Source organism: Siphateles boraxobius, unplaced genomic scaffold (assembly GCF_051911475.1).
Source record: "Siphateles boraxobius isolate OS27281-9 unplaced genomic scaffold, OSU_SipBor_1 6, whole genome shotgun sequence".
Taxonomy (NCBI): Eukaryota; Metazoa; Chordata; class Actinopteri; order Cypriniformes; family Leuciscidae; genus Siphateles; species Siphateles boraxobius.
In genome coordinates this window covers 1,783,075-1,795,287 of record NW_027509186.1, presented here as the reverse complement: position 1 = coordinate 1,795,287, position 12,213 = coordinate 1,783,075, and the positions used below count along the sequence as shown (strand labels likewise).

The 12,213-nt window shown below is 41.4% G+C and overlaps 16 non-coding genes across 16 annotated transcripts; all 16 read right to left on the bottom strand.

Moving 5' to 3' along the window:
• Positions 1-1,237: 1,237 nt before the first annotated feature.
• trnat-agu (transfer RNA threonine (anticodon AGU)) lies at positions 1,238-1,311 on the bottom strand. The gene has a single exon. It is a non-coding gene; the product is annotated as a tRNA-Thr (tRNA).
• A 747-nt stretch (positions 1,312-2,058) lies between these two features.
• Positions 2,059-2,132, bottom strand: trnat-cgu (transfer RNA threonine (anticodon CGU)). Its single transcript has one exon. It is a non-coding gene; the product is annotated as a tRNA-Thr (tRNA).
• A 136-nt stretch (positions 2,133-2,268) lies between these two features.
• On the bottom strand, positions 2,269-2,357 carry trnar-ucu (transfer RNA arginine (anticodon UCU)). The gene is given in 2 exon segments: positions 2,269-2,304; positions 2,321-2,357. It is a non-coding gene; the product is annotated as a tRNA-Arg (tRNA).
• A 139-nt stretch (positions 2,358-2,496) lies between these two features.
• trnat-ugu (transfer RNA threonine (anticodon UGU)) lies at positions 2,497-2,570 on the bottom strand. Its single transcript has one exon. It is a non-coding gene; the product is annotated as a tRNA-Thr (tRNA).
• Positions 2,571-3,843: 1,273 nt separating this feature from the next.
• trnat-ugu (transfer RNA threonine (anticodon UGU)) lies at positions 3,844-3,917 on the bottom strand. The gene has a single exon. It is a non-coding gene; the product is annotated as a tRNA-Thr (tRNA).
• A 1,623-nt stretch (positions 3,918-5,540) lies between these two features.
• trnat-agu (transfer RNA threonine (anticodon AGU)) lies at positions 5,541-5,614 on the bottom strand. Its single transcript has one exon. It is a non-coding gene; the product is annotated as a tRNA-Thr (tRNA).
• Positions 5,615-6,361: 747 nt separating this feature from the next.
• On the bottom strand, positions 6,362-6,435 carry trnat-agu (transfer RNA threonine (anticodon AGU)). The gene has a single exon. It is a non-coding gene; the product is annotated as a tRNA-Thr (tRNA).
• A 747-nt stretch (positions 6,436-7,182) lies between these two features.
• Positions 7,183-7,256, bottom strand: trnat-cgu (transfer RNA threonine (anticodon CGU)). The gene has a single exon. It is a non-coding gene; the product is annotated as a tRNA-Thr (tRNA).
• Positions 7,257-7,392: 136 nt separating this feature from the next.
• trnar-ucu (transfer RNA arginine (anticodon UCU)) lies at positions 7,393-7,481 on the bottom strand. Its single transcript is given in 2 exon segments — positions 7,393-7,428; positions 7,445-7,481. It is a non-coding gene; the product is annotated as a tRNA-Arg (tRNA).
• A 138-nt stretch (positions 7,482-7,619) lies between these two features.
• Positions 7,620-7,693, bottom strand: trnat-ugu (transfer RNA threonine (anticodon UGU)). Its single transcript has one exon. It is a non-coding gene; the product is annotated as a tRNA-Thr (tRNA).
• Positions 7,694-8,524: 831 nt separating this feature from the next.
• On the bottom strand, positions 8,525-8,598 carry trnat-cgu (transfer RNA threonine (anticodon CGU)). Its single transcript has one exon. It is a non-coding gene; the product is annotated as a tRNA-Thr (tRNA).
• Positions 8,599-9,305: 707 nt separating this feature from the next.
• Positions 9,306-9,379, bottom strand: trnat-agu (transfer RNA threonine (anticodon AGU)). Its single transcript has one exon. It is a non-coding gene; the product is annotated as a tRNA-Thr (tRNA).
• A 536-nt stretch (positions 9,380-9,915) lies between these two features.
• Positions 9,916-10,004, bottom strand: trnar-ucu (transfer RNA arginine (anticodon UCU)). The gene is given in 2 exon segments: positions 9,916-9,951; positions 9,968-10,004. It is a non-coding gene; the product is annotated as a tRNA-Arg (tRNA).
• Positions 10,005-10,143: 139 nt separating this feature from the next.
• On the bottom strand, positions 10,144-10,217 carry trnat-agu (transfer RNA threonine (anticodon AGU)). Its single transcript has one exon. It is a non-coding gene; the product is annotated as a tRNA-Thr (tRNA).
• Positions 10,218-11,292: 1,075 nt separating this feature from the next.
• trnar-ucu (transfer RNA arginine (anticodon UCU)) lies at positions 11,293-11,381 on the bottom strand. Its single transcript is given in 2 exon segments — positions 11,293-11,328; positions 11,345-11,381. It is a non-coding gene; the product is annotated as a tRNA-Arg (tRNA).
• A 139-nt stretch (positions 11,382-11,520) lies between these two features.
• trnat-agu (transfer RNA threonine (anticodon AGU)) lies at positions 11,521-11,594 on the bottom strand. Its single transcript has one exon. It is a non-coding gene; the product is annotated as a tRNA-Thr (tRNA).
• Between the last annotated feature and the right edge of the window lie 619 nt (positions 11,595-12,213).

Here is a 12,213-nt window from a genome sequence, read left to right as displayed (position 1 = left end):
AAAACATTCTCGAAACCTCCCAGACGCTATACATTTTTGTTATTTACCTTATTTCAAAAGGGTTAATTGAGCTACTTAGTAGAGTACTCTATGATCTGACGTGGGTGTGTCCAATAAGGGAGATGAGCAGAATGTGAAGGGTAGGCTTCTGAAGTAGTTTGTGAACCCCAGTTTTAGACACATGTCTGACTCACAGAGACATCAGAGCAAAAGAGGCCACTGACTATTCTGGTGGGACTCAAAACCCACAACCAGGGAATTTCTCCATTCGCATCCCAGAAGTCCAAAGTTCTATCCATTGTACCATAAAATGATACACTTCAGGGAAGTATTGCATGCGCAGCACTTCTTAGTTTTTCCAGTTTTGTGCAGGTAAACACAGTTCGTCATGCAAAGACTTTCATATGTGAAAAGGTTAAGCACTCCCATATCCTGTGCCAAAGGCACTGCTGGGATTTGAACCCAGGATCTCCTGTTTACGAGACAGGCGCTTTGACCAGCTAAGCCACAGATCAGTGAAATTTGTTGGTAAAACAAGTCTAAAAGAGGTAGCACATCAGGAAAACAGCTGATCACGTCATGAAAGAGGTCCCTTAGAGGTAAGAGGATTGTTTCCAAAACACGAGGGCCTTTCACGCCTCAAGGGAATGTCTGAACTCATTTAATTTTGGCTCTACACTCTCGATAGTCATGCCTAAAATGTTTCCTGAGCCTTCTTCTGATATGAAATGGCAAAATCCAGAAAGTTATCCATGTATTATTCTTCATATATGTAAAGACTTTGTTTGTACAAATATCCATAGGCTTGACCATATCAATAGGTAGTAGCAGATTTCAGGCCTAAGCCAGGAGCTTGCAAACCATTCTTGAAGCGCATCTGCACCACATATATATATATATTTTTTATTATCTCTCTCATTTAATACAGGTGAATCAAATAATTGATTGATAATTAACGTACTCGACGATCTGACTTGGGTGTGCTCAATAAGGAAAAGAAGAAAAATGTGTTGCGTAGGCTTCTGAAAAAGTTGGAAAACCCCAGCTTTAAGCAAATGTCAGTCTGGTAAAGACGTCTGTGCAAAGGGACACCATTCGTGACTCTGGTGGGACCCAAAAAACGACAACCTTTTTAAAACCTTCATTTGCAACCGAGAAGTCCAGATTGTCTTTCCTGCCAAGACTTTCACGTCAGAGAAGGAGAAGGTTAAATGACTACTCTTAGAAGCCACAGATTAGGCACTGCTGGGATTCGAACCCAGGATCTCCTGTTTACTAGACAGGCGCTTTGACCAACTAAGCCACAGCGCCAGTTACTGTCACTGGTTCGATGCTTTTGTATACAAAGTCTAAAAGAGGTAGCATGTCAGGAGAATAGCTGATTACATCATGAATAGGTCCCTTTGAAGTTACAGGATTATTTCCAAAACCTGAAATGTGTGCAGGCTTCTGTTGAGGGACAAGGGAATATCTCAAGCCATTTATTTCTGGATCGAAACTCTCAGTACTCGTGTCTCAAATGTTTCGGGAACCTCCAGTTACGATACATCTAAATGCTGTTTCAGCTTGGAGAAATGGAAAGCGTGTTTTTTTTTCTTCTTTTTCTTCTAGGTAGGTGGCCAACAATAGGTTGTTGCAAATTTTGGCCTAGGCCAGTGGATTTCAACCTATTCTTATTTAAATAGGTGACTTAAGTTAATTAGTAGAGTACTCTGTGATCTGAGTTGGGTGTGTCCAAAGAGGGAAATAAGCAGAACGTGAAGGGTATGCTTCTGAAGTAGTTTGTGGATTCAAGTTTTAAGCATATGTCTGACTCACAGAGACATCAGAGCAAAAGAGGCCACTGACTATTCTGGTGGGACTCACAACCAGGGAATTTCTCCATTCGCATCCTAGAAGTCCAAAGTTGTATCCATTGTACCATAAAATGACACACTTCAGGGAAGTGTTGCATGCGCAGCACTTCTTAGTTTTTCCAGTTTTGTGCAGGTAAACACAGTTCGTCATGCAAAGACTTTCATATGTGAAAAGGTTAAGCACTCCCATATCCTGTGCCAAAGACACTGCTGGGATTTGAACCCAGGATCTCCTGTTTACGAGACAGGCGCTTTGACCAGCTAAGCCACAGCGCCAGATACTGTGAAATTTGTTGGTAAAACAAGTCTAAAAGAGGTACCACATCAGGAAAACAGCTGATCACGTCATGAACGAGGTCCCTTAGAGGTAAGAGGATTGTTTCCAAAACATTTGAGCAATAGAGGGTATGCGCGACTCTGGTGGGACTCGAACCCACAACCTTTGAATATCTCCATTCACAATCTAGAAGTCCAATGCGCTATCCATTGCGCCACAGAGCCACAAAAGACAAACTTTAAGACGCTATTGCATGCACATCACTTCTTAGATTTCCACATTTTGTGCAGATGCACACTGTTCAGCATGCAAAGATTTACATATGTAAAAGATTAAGTGAGTGGTGCCCACATCCTGTGGCATAGGCACTGCTGGGATTCAAACCCAGGATCTCCTGTTTACAAGACAGGCGCTTTGACCAACTAAGCCACAGCGCCACTTGCTGAACCTTCTACAATGTGTTGCTATAAAAAGTCTAAAAGAGGTAGCAGGTCAGGAAAATAGCTGATTACATCATGAAAGAGGTTAGGGGATTATTTCCAAAACCCGAGGGGCATTCAGGGCTCTGTTGAAGAAAGAGGGAATATCTGAAACTCTCAATACGTGTTTCTGAAAGGTTTTTGGAACCTCCAGTTACAATACATCTAAACTCTGTCTCAGCTAGGAGAAATGGAAAGCAATCTCTGTTATGCTTTCAGCTGATCTGAAAGACAAAATCCAGAAAGCTTTTCATGAATTGTATATTCATATTTGTAAAGACTGTTTTGAATACATCCAGAGGCTGGATCTCAACAATAGGAAGTAGCAGATTCTGGCCTAAGCCAGTGGTTTTCAAAACATTCTCGAAACCTCCCAGACGCTATACATTTTCGTTATTTACCTTATTTCAAAAGGGTTAATTGAGCTACTTAGTAGAGTACTCTATGATCTGACGTGGGTGTGTCCAATAAGGGAGATGAGCAGAATGTGAAAGGTAGGCTTCTGAAGTAGTTTGTGGACCCCAGTTTTAAACATATGTCTGACTCACAGAGACATCAGAGCAAAAGAGGCCACTGACTATTCTGGTGGGACTCAAAACCACAACCAGGGAATTTCTCCATTCGCATCCCAGAAGTCCAAAGTTCTATCCATTGTACCATAAAATTACACTCTTCAGGGAAGTATTGCATGGCAGCACTTCTTAGTTTTTCCAGTTTTGTGCAGGTAAACACAGTTCGTCATGCAAAGACTTTCATATGTGAAAAGGTTAAGCACTCCAATATCCTGTGCCAAAGGCACTGCTGGGATTTGAACCCAGGATCTCCTGTTTACGAGACAGGCGCTTTGACCAGCTAAGCCACAGATCAGTGAAATTTGTTGGTAAAACAAGTCTAAAAGAGGTAGCACATCAGGAAAACAGCTGATCACGTCATGAAAGAGGTCCCTTAGAGTTAAGAGGATTGTTTCCAAAACACGAGGGCCTTTCACGCCTCAAGGGAATGTCTGAACTCATTTAATTTTGGCTCTACACTCTCGATAGTCATGCCTAAAATGTTTCCTGAGCCTTCTTCTGATATGAAATGGCAAAATCCAGAAAGTCATCCATGTATTATTCTTCATATATGTAAAGACTTTGTTTGTACAAATATCCATAGGCTTGACCATATCAATAGGTAGTAGCAGATTTCAGGCCTAAGCCAGGAGCTTGCAAACCATTGCAAGCTCTAACATAGGCACTGCTGGGATTCAAACCCAGGATCTCCTGTTTACAAGACAGGCGCTTTGACCAACTAAGCCACAGCGCCACTTGCTGAACCTTCTACAATGTGTTGCTATAAAAAGTCTAAAAGAGGTAGCAGGTCAGGAAAATAGCTGATTACATCATGAAAGAGGTTAGGGGATTATTTCCAAAACCCGAGGGGCATTCAGGGCTCTGTTGAAGAAAGAGGGAATATCTGAAACTCTCAATACGTGTTTCTGAAAGGTTTTTGGAACCTCCAGTTACAATACATCTAAACTCTGTCTCAGCTAGGAGAAATGGAAAGCAATCTCTGTTATGCTTTCAGCTGATCTGAAAGACAAAATCCAGAAAGCTTTTCATGAATTGTATATTCATATTTGTAAAGACTGTTTTGAATACATCCAGAGGCTGGATCTCAACAATAGGAAGTAGCAGATTCTGGCCTAAGCCAGTGGTTTTCAAAACATTCTCGAAACCTCCCAGACGCTATACATTTTCGTTATTTACCTTATTTCAAAAGGGTTAATTGAGCTACTTAGTAGAGTACTCTATGATCTGACGTGGGTGTGTCCAATAAGGGAGATGAGCAGAATGTGAAAGGTAGGCTTCTGAAGTAGTTTGTGGACCCCAGTTTTAAACATATGTCTGACTCACAGAGACATCAGAGCAAAAGAGGCCACTGACTATTCTGGTGGGACTCAAAACCACAACCAGGGAATTTCTCCATTCGCATCCCAGAAGTCCAAAGTTCTATCCATTGTACCATAAAATTACACTCTTCAGGGAAGTATTGCATGGCAGCACTTCTTAGTTTTTCCAGTTTTGTGCAGGTAAACACAGTTCGTCATGCAAAGACTTTCATATGTGAAAAGGTTAAGCACTCCAATATCCTGTGCCAAAGGCACTGCTGGGATTTGAACCCAGGATCTCCTGTTTACGAGACAGGCGCTTTGACCAGCTAAGCCACAGATCAGTGAAATTTGTTGGTAAAACAAGTCTAAAAGAGGTAGCACATCAGGAAAACAGCTGATCACGTCATGAAAGAGGTCCCTTAGAGTTAAGAGGATTGTTTCCAAAACACGAGGGCCTTTCACGCCTCAAGGGAATGTCTGAACTCATTTAATTTTGGCTCTACACTCTCGATAGTCATGCCTAAAATGTTTCCTGAGCCTTCTTCTGATATGAAATGGCAAAATCCAGAAAGTCATCCATGTATTATTCTTCATATATGTAAAGACTTTGTTTGTACAAATATCCATAGGCTTGACCATATCAATAGGTAGTAGCAGATTTCAGGCCTAAGCCAGGAGCTTGCAAACCATTCTTGAAACGCATCTGCACCACATATATATATATTTTTTATTATCTCTCTCATTTAATACAGGTGAATCAAATAATTGATTGATAAGTAACGTACTCGACGATCTGACTTGGGTGTGCTCAATAAGGAAAAGAAGAAAAATGTGTTGCGTAGGCTTCTGAAAAACTTGGAAAACCCCAGCTTTAAGCAAATGTCAGTCTGGTAAAGACGTCTGTGCAAAGGGACACCATTCGTGACTCTGGTGGGACCCAAAAAACGACAACCTTTTTAAAACCTTCATTTGCAACCGAGAAGTCCAGATTGTCTTTCCTGCCAAGACTTTCACGTCAGAGAAGGTTAAATGACTACTCTTAGAAGCCACAGATTAGGCACTGCTGGGATTCAAACCCAGGATCCCCTGTTTACTAGACAGGCGCTTTGACCAACTAAGCCACAGCGCCAGTTACTGTCACTGGTTCGATGCTTTTGTATACAAAGTCTAAAAGAGGTAGCATGTCAGGAGAATAGCTGATTACATCATGAATAGGTCCCTTTGAAGTTACAGGATTATTTCCAAAACCTGAAATGTGTGCAGGCTTCTGTTGAGGGACAAGGGAATATCTCAAGCCATTTATTTCTGGATCGAAACTCTCAGTACTCGTGTCTCAAATGGTTCGGGAACCTCCAGTTACGATACATCTAAATGCTGTTTCAGCTTGGAGAAATGGAAAGCGTGTTTTTTTTTCTTCTTTTTCTTCTAGGTAGGTGGCCAACAATAGGTTGTTGCAAATTTTGGCCTAGGCCAGTGGATTTCAACCTATTCTTATTTAAATAGGTGACTTAAGTTAATTAGTAGAGTACTCTGTGATCTGAGTTGGGTGTGTCCAATAAGGGAAATAAGCAGAACGTGAAGGGTATGCTTCTGAAGTAGTTTGTGGATTCAAGTTTTAAGCATATGTCTGACTCACAGAGACATCAGAGCAAAAGAGGCCACTGACTATTCTGGTGGGACTCACAACCAGGGAATTTCTCCATTCGCATCCTAGAAGTCCAAAGTTGTATCCATTGTACCATAAAATGACACACTTCAGGGAAGTGTTGCATGCGCAGCACTTCTTAGTTTTTCCAGTTTTGTGCAGGTAAACACAGTTTGTCATGCAAAGACTTTCATATGTGAAAAGGTTAAGCACTCCCATATCCTGTGCCAAAGGCACTGCTGGGATTCGAACCCAGGATCTCCTGTTTACTAGACAGGCGCTTTAAACAACTAAGCCACAGCGCCAGTTACTGTCACTGGTTCGATGCTTTTGTATACAAAGTCTAAAAGAGGTAGCATGTCAGGAGAATAGCTGATTACATCATGATTAGGTCCCTTTGAAGTTACAGGATTATTTCCAAAACCTTAAATGTGTGCAGGCTTCTGTTGAGGGACAAGGGAATATCTCAAGCCATTTATTTCTGGATCGAAACTCTCAGTACTCGTGTCTCAAATGTTTCGGGAACCTCCAGTTACGATACATCTAAATGCTGTTTCAGCTTGGAGAAATGGAAAGCGTGTTTTTTTTTCTTCTTTTTCTTCTAGGTAGGTGGCCAACAATAGGTTGTTGCAAATTTTGGCCTAGGCCAGTGGATTTCAACCTATTCTTATTTAAATAGGTGACTTAAGTTAATTAGTAGAGTACTCTGTGATCTGAGTTGGGTGTGTCCAATAAGGGAAATAAGCAGAACGTGAAGGGTATGCTTCTGAAGTAGTTTGTGGATTCAAGTTTTAAGCATATGTCTGACTCACAGAGACATCAGAGCAAAAGAGGCCACTGACTATTCTGGTGGGACTCACAACCAGGGAATTTCTCCATTCGCATCCTAGAAGTCCAAAGTTGTATCCATTGTACCATAAAATGACACACTTCAGGGAAGTGTTGCATGCGCAGCACTTCTTAGTTTTTCCAGTTTTGTGCAGGTAAACACAGTTCGTCATGCAAAGACTTTCATATGTGAAAAGGTTAAGCACTCCCATATCCTGTGCCAAAGGCACTGCTGGGATTTGAACCCAGGATCTCCTGTTTACGAGACAGGCGCTTTGACCAGCTAAGCCACAGCACCAGATACTGTGAAATTTGTTGGTAAAACAAGTCTAAAAGAGGTACCACATCAGGAAAACAGCTGATCACGTCATGAACGAGGTCCCTTAGAGGTAAGAGGATTGTTTCCAAAACATCTTAGCAATAGAGGGTATGCACGACTCTGGTGGGACTCGAACCCACAACCTTTGAAAATCTCCATTCACAATCTAGAAGTCCAATGCGCTATCCATTGCGCCACAGAGCCACAAAAGACAGTTTTAAGACGCTATTCCATGCACATCACTTCTTAGATTTCCTCATTTTGTGCAGATGCACACTGTTCAGCATGCAAAGATTTACATATGTAAAAGATTAAGTGAGTGGTGCCCACATCCTGTGGCATAGGCACTGCTGGGATTCGAACCCAGGATCTCCTGTTTACAAGACAGGCGCTTTGACCAACTAAGCCACAGCGCCACTTGCTGAACTCTCTACAATGTGTTGGCATAAAAAGTCTAAAAGAGGTAGCAGGTCAGGAAAATAGCTGATTACATCATGAAAGAGGTTAGGGGATTATTTCCAAAACCCGAGGGGCATGCAGGGCTCTGTTGAAGAAAGAGGGAATATCTGAAACTCTCAATACTTGTGTCTGAAATGTTTTTGGAACCTCCAGTTACAATACATCTAAATTCTGTCTCAGCTGGGAGAAATGGAAAGCAATCTCTGCTATGCTTTCAGCTGATCTGAAAGACAAAATCCAGAAAGATTTTCATGAATTATATATTCATATTTGTAAAGACTGTTTTGAATACATCCAGAGGCTGGATCTCAACAATAGGAAGTAGCAGATTCTGGCCTAAGCCAGTGGTTTTCAAACCATTCTCGAAACCTCCCAGACGCTATACATTTTCGTTATCTTCCTTATTTCAACAGAGTTAATTGAGCTACTTAGTAGAGTACTCAATGATCTGATGTGGGTGTGTCCAATAAGGGAGATGAGCAGAATGTGAAGGGTAGGCTTCTGAAGTAGTTTGTGGACCCCAGTTTTAAACATATGTCTGACTCACAGAGACATCAGAGCAAAAGAGGCCACTGACTATTCTGGTGGGACTCACAACCAGGGAATTTCTCCATTCGCATCCTAGAAGTCCAAAGTTCTATCCATTGTACCATAAAATGACACACTTCAGGGAAGTGTTGCATGCGCAGCACTTCTTAAGTTTTTCCTGTTTTGTGCAGGTAAACACAGTTCGTCATGCAAAGACTTTCATATGTGAAAAGGTTAAGCACTCCCATATCCTGTGCCAAAGGCACTGCTGGGATTTGAACCCAGGATCTCCTGTTTACGAGACAGGCGCTTTGACCAGCTAAGCCACAGCGCCAGGTACTGTGAAATTTGTTGGTAAAACAAGTCTAAAAGAGGTACCACATCAGGAAAACAGCTGATCACGTCATGAACGAGGTCCCTTAGAGGTAAGAGGATTGTTTCCAAAACACGAGGGCCTTTCACGCCTCAAGGGAATGTCTGAACTCATTTAATTTTGGCTCTACACTCTCGATAGTAATGCCTGAAATGTTTCCTGAGCCTTCTTCTGATATGAAAGGGCAAAATCCAGAAAGATATCCATGTATTATTCTTCATATATTTAAAGACTTTGTTTGTACAAATATCCATAGGCTTGACCATATCAATCGGTACTAGCAGATTTCAGGCCTAAGCCAGGAGCTTGCAAACCATTCTTGAAGCGCATCTGCACCACATATATATATTTTTTTTATTATCTCTCTCATTTAATACAGGTGAATCAAATAATTGATTGATAAGTAACGTACTGGACGATCTGACTTGGGTGTGCTCAATAAGGAAAAGAAGAAAAATGTGCTGCGTAGGCTTCTGAAAAAGTTGGAAAACCCCAGCTTTAAGCAAATGTCAGTCTGGTAAAGACGTCTGTGCAAAGGGACACCATTCGTGACTCTGGTGGGACCCAAAAAACGGCACACTTTTTAAAACCTTCATTTGCAACCGAGAAGTCCAGATTGTCTTTAACATCAGAGATGATTGAATGACTACTCTTAGAAGCCACAAATAAGACACCGCTGGGATTCGAACCCAGGATCTCCTGTTTACTAGACAGGCGCTTTAACCAACTAAGCCACAGCGCCAGTTACTGTAACTGGTTCGATGCTTTTGTATACAAAGTTTAAAAGAGGTAGCATGTCAGGAGAATAGCTGATTACATCATGAATAGGTCCCTTTGAAGTTACAGGATTATTTCCAAAACCTGAAAGGTGTGCAGGCTTCTGTTGAGGGACAAGGGAATATCTCAAGCCATTTATTTCTGGATCGAAACTCTCAGTACTCGTGTCTCAAATGTTTCGGGAACCTCCAGTTACGATACATCTAAATGCTGTTTCAGCTTGGAGAAATGGAAAGCGTGTTTTTTTTCTTCTTTTTTTCTAGGTAGGTGGCCAACAATAGGTTGTTGCAGATTTTGGCCTAGGCCAGTGGATTTCAACCTATTCTTATTTAAATAGGTGACTTAAGTTAATTAGTAGAGTACTCTGTGATCTGAGTTGGGTGTGTCCAATAAGGGAAATAAGCAGAACGTGAAGGGTATGCTTCTGAAGTAGTTTGTGGATTCAAGTTTTAAGCATATGCCTGTCCAACACAAAGACATCTGAGCAATAGAGGGTATGCACGACTCTGGTGGGACTCGAACCCACAACCTTTGAATACCTCCATTCACAATCTAGAAGTCCAATGCGCTATCCATTGCGCCACAGAGCCACAAAAGACAAGCTTTAAGACGCTATTGCATGCACATCACTTCTTAGATTTCCTCATTTTGTGCAGATGCACACTGTTCAGCATGCAAAGATTTACATATGTAAAAGATTAAGTGAGCGGTGCCCACATCCTGTGGCATAGGCACTGCTGGGATTCGAATCCATGATCTCCTGTTTACTAGACAGGCGCTTTGACCAACTAAGCAACAGCGCCAGTTACTGTCGCTGGTTCGATGCTTTTGTATACAAAGTCTAAAAGAGGTAGCATGTCAGGAGAATAGCTGATTACATCATGAATAGGTCCCTTTGAAGTTACAGGATTATTTCCAAAACCTGAAAGGTGTGCAGGCTTCTGTTGAGGGATAAGGGTGTTGTGAACTTTTTCTTTGTAGAAAAGTTAGAAGCTCAGACCAGGAGACGGTGGAAGTTTTCCAAGCAGAAGTTCTTTATTGCTTGTCGGTAGCTGCAGTCATTCCAACATCGTCTAAATTAAAGTAACTTTACATAGTATATTATAGGCCTTTTAAGAGGAGGGACTTCTGGAGGTGGAGACAAATTCAAACAAAGCATGCAAATGTAGTACGAACACACCCTACTCTGAGGGCATTACCAATCCAATGGAATCAGGATAACTATTCAAATGCTGATAGTGGCCAGGAACTCTGGTTCCAAGAGCCATCCCAGAGCCATTAAAGAAAGTCTCAGTGATCAGACTCATTTAACTTACAATGGAGAAAACAGGATTTGCCAGATTCTCTTGCTGGAAACTGTTTCACAGCTGATATCATTTACCATCCTAACCTGAAATGCTAACTTCAACAAACAGAACTTTCTCAGTTTATATATGATAGTATTAGAAGTTAGATTAAACCTTTTAATAAACTTGTATTCCTTCAAGGGACAAGGGAATATCTCAAGCCATTTATTTCTGGATCGAAACTCTCAGTACTCGTGTCTCAAATGTTTCGGGAACCTCTAGTTACGATACATCTAAATGCTGTTTCAGCTTGGAGAAATGGAAAGCGTGTTTTTTTTTCTTCTTTTTTTCTAGGTAGGTGGCCAACAATAGGTTGTTGCAGATTTTGGCCTAGGCCAGTGGATTTCAACCTATTCTTATTTAAATAGGTGACTTAAGTTAATTAGTAGAGTACTCTGTGATCTGAGTTGGGTGTGTCCAATAAGGGAAATAAGCAGAACGTGAAGGGTATGCTTCTGAAGTAGTTTGTGGATTCAAGTTTTAAGCATATGCTTGTCCAACACAAAGACATCTGAGCAAAAGAGGGTATGCACGACTCTGGTGGGACTCGAACCCACAACCTTTGAATATCTCCATTCACAATCTAGAAGTCCAATGCGCTATCCATTGCGCCACAGAGCCACAAAAGACAAGCTTTAAGACGCTATTGCATACACATCACTTCTTAGATTTCCACATTTTGTGCAGATGCACACTGTTCACCATGCAAAGATTTACATATGTAAAAGATTAAGTGAGCGGTGCCCACATCCACTGGCATAGGCACTGCTGGGATTCGAACCCAGGATCTCCTGTTTACTAGACAGGCGCTTTGACCAACTAAGCCACAGCGCCACTTGCTGAACCTTCTACAATGTGTTGGCATAAAAAGTCTAAAAGAGGTAGCAGGTCAGGAAAATAGCTGATTACATCATGAAAGAGGTTAGGGGATTATTTCCAAAACCCGAGGGGCATTCAGGGCTCTGTTGAAGAAAGAGGGAATATCTGAAACTCTCAATACGTGTTTCTGAAATGTTTTTGGAACCTCCAGTTACAATACATCTAAACTCTGTCTCAGCTAGGAGAAATGGAAAGCAATCTCTGCTATGCTTTCAGCTGATCTGAAAGACAAAATCCAGAAAGCTTTTCATGAATTATATATTCATATTTGTAAAGACTGTTTTGAATACATCCAGAGGCTGGATCTCAACAATAGGAAGTAGCAGATTCTGGCCTAAGCCAGTGGTTTTCAAAACATTCTCGAAACCTCCCAGACGCTATACATTTTCGTTATTTACCTTATTTCAAAAGGGTTAATTGAGCTACTTAGTAGAGTACTCTATGATCTGACGTGGGTGTTTCCAATAAGGGAGATGAGCAGAATGTGAAGGGTAGGCTTCTGAAGTAGTTTGTGGACCCCAGTTTTAAACATATGTCTGACTCACAGAGACATCAGAGCAAAAGAGGCCACTGA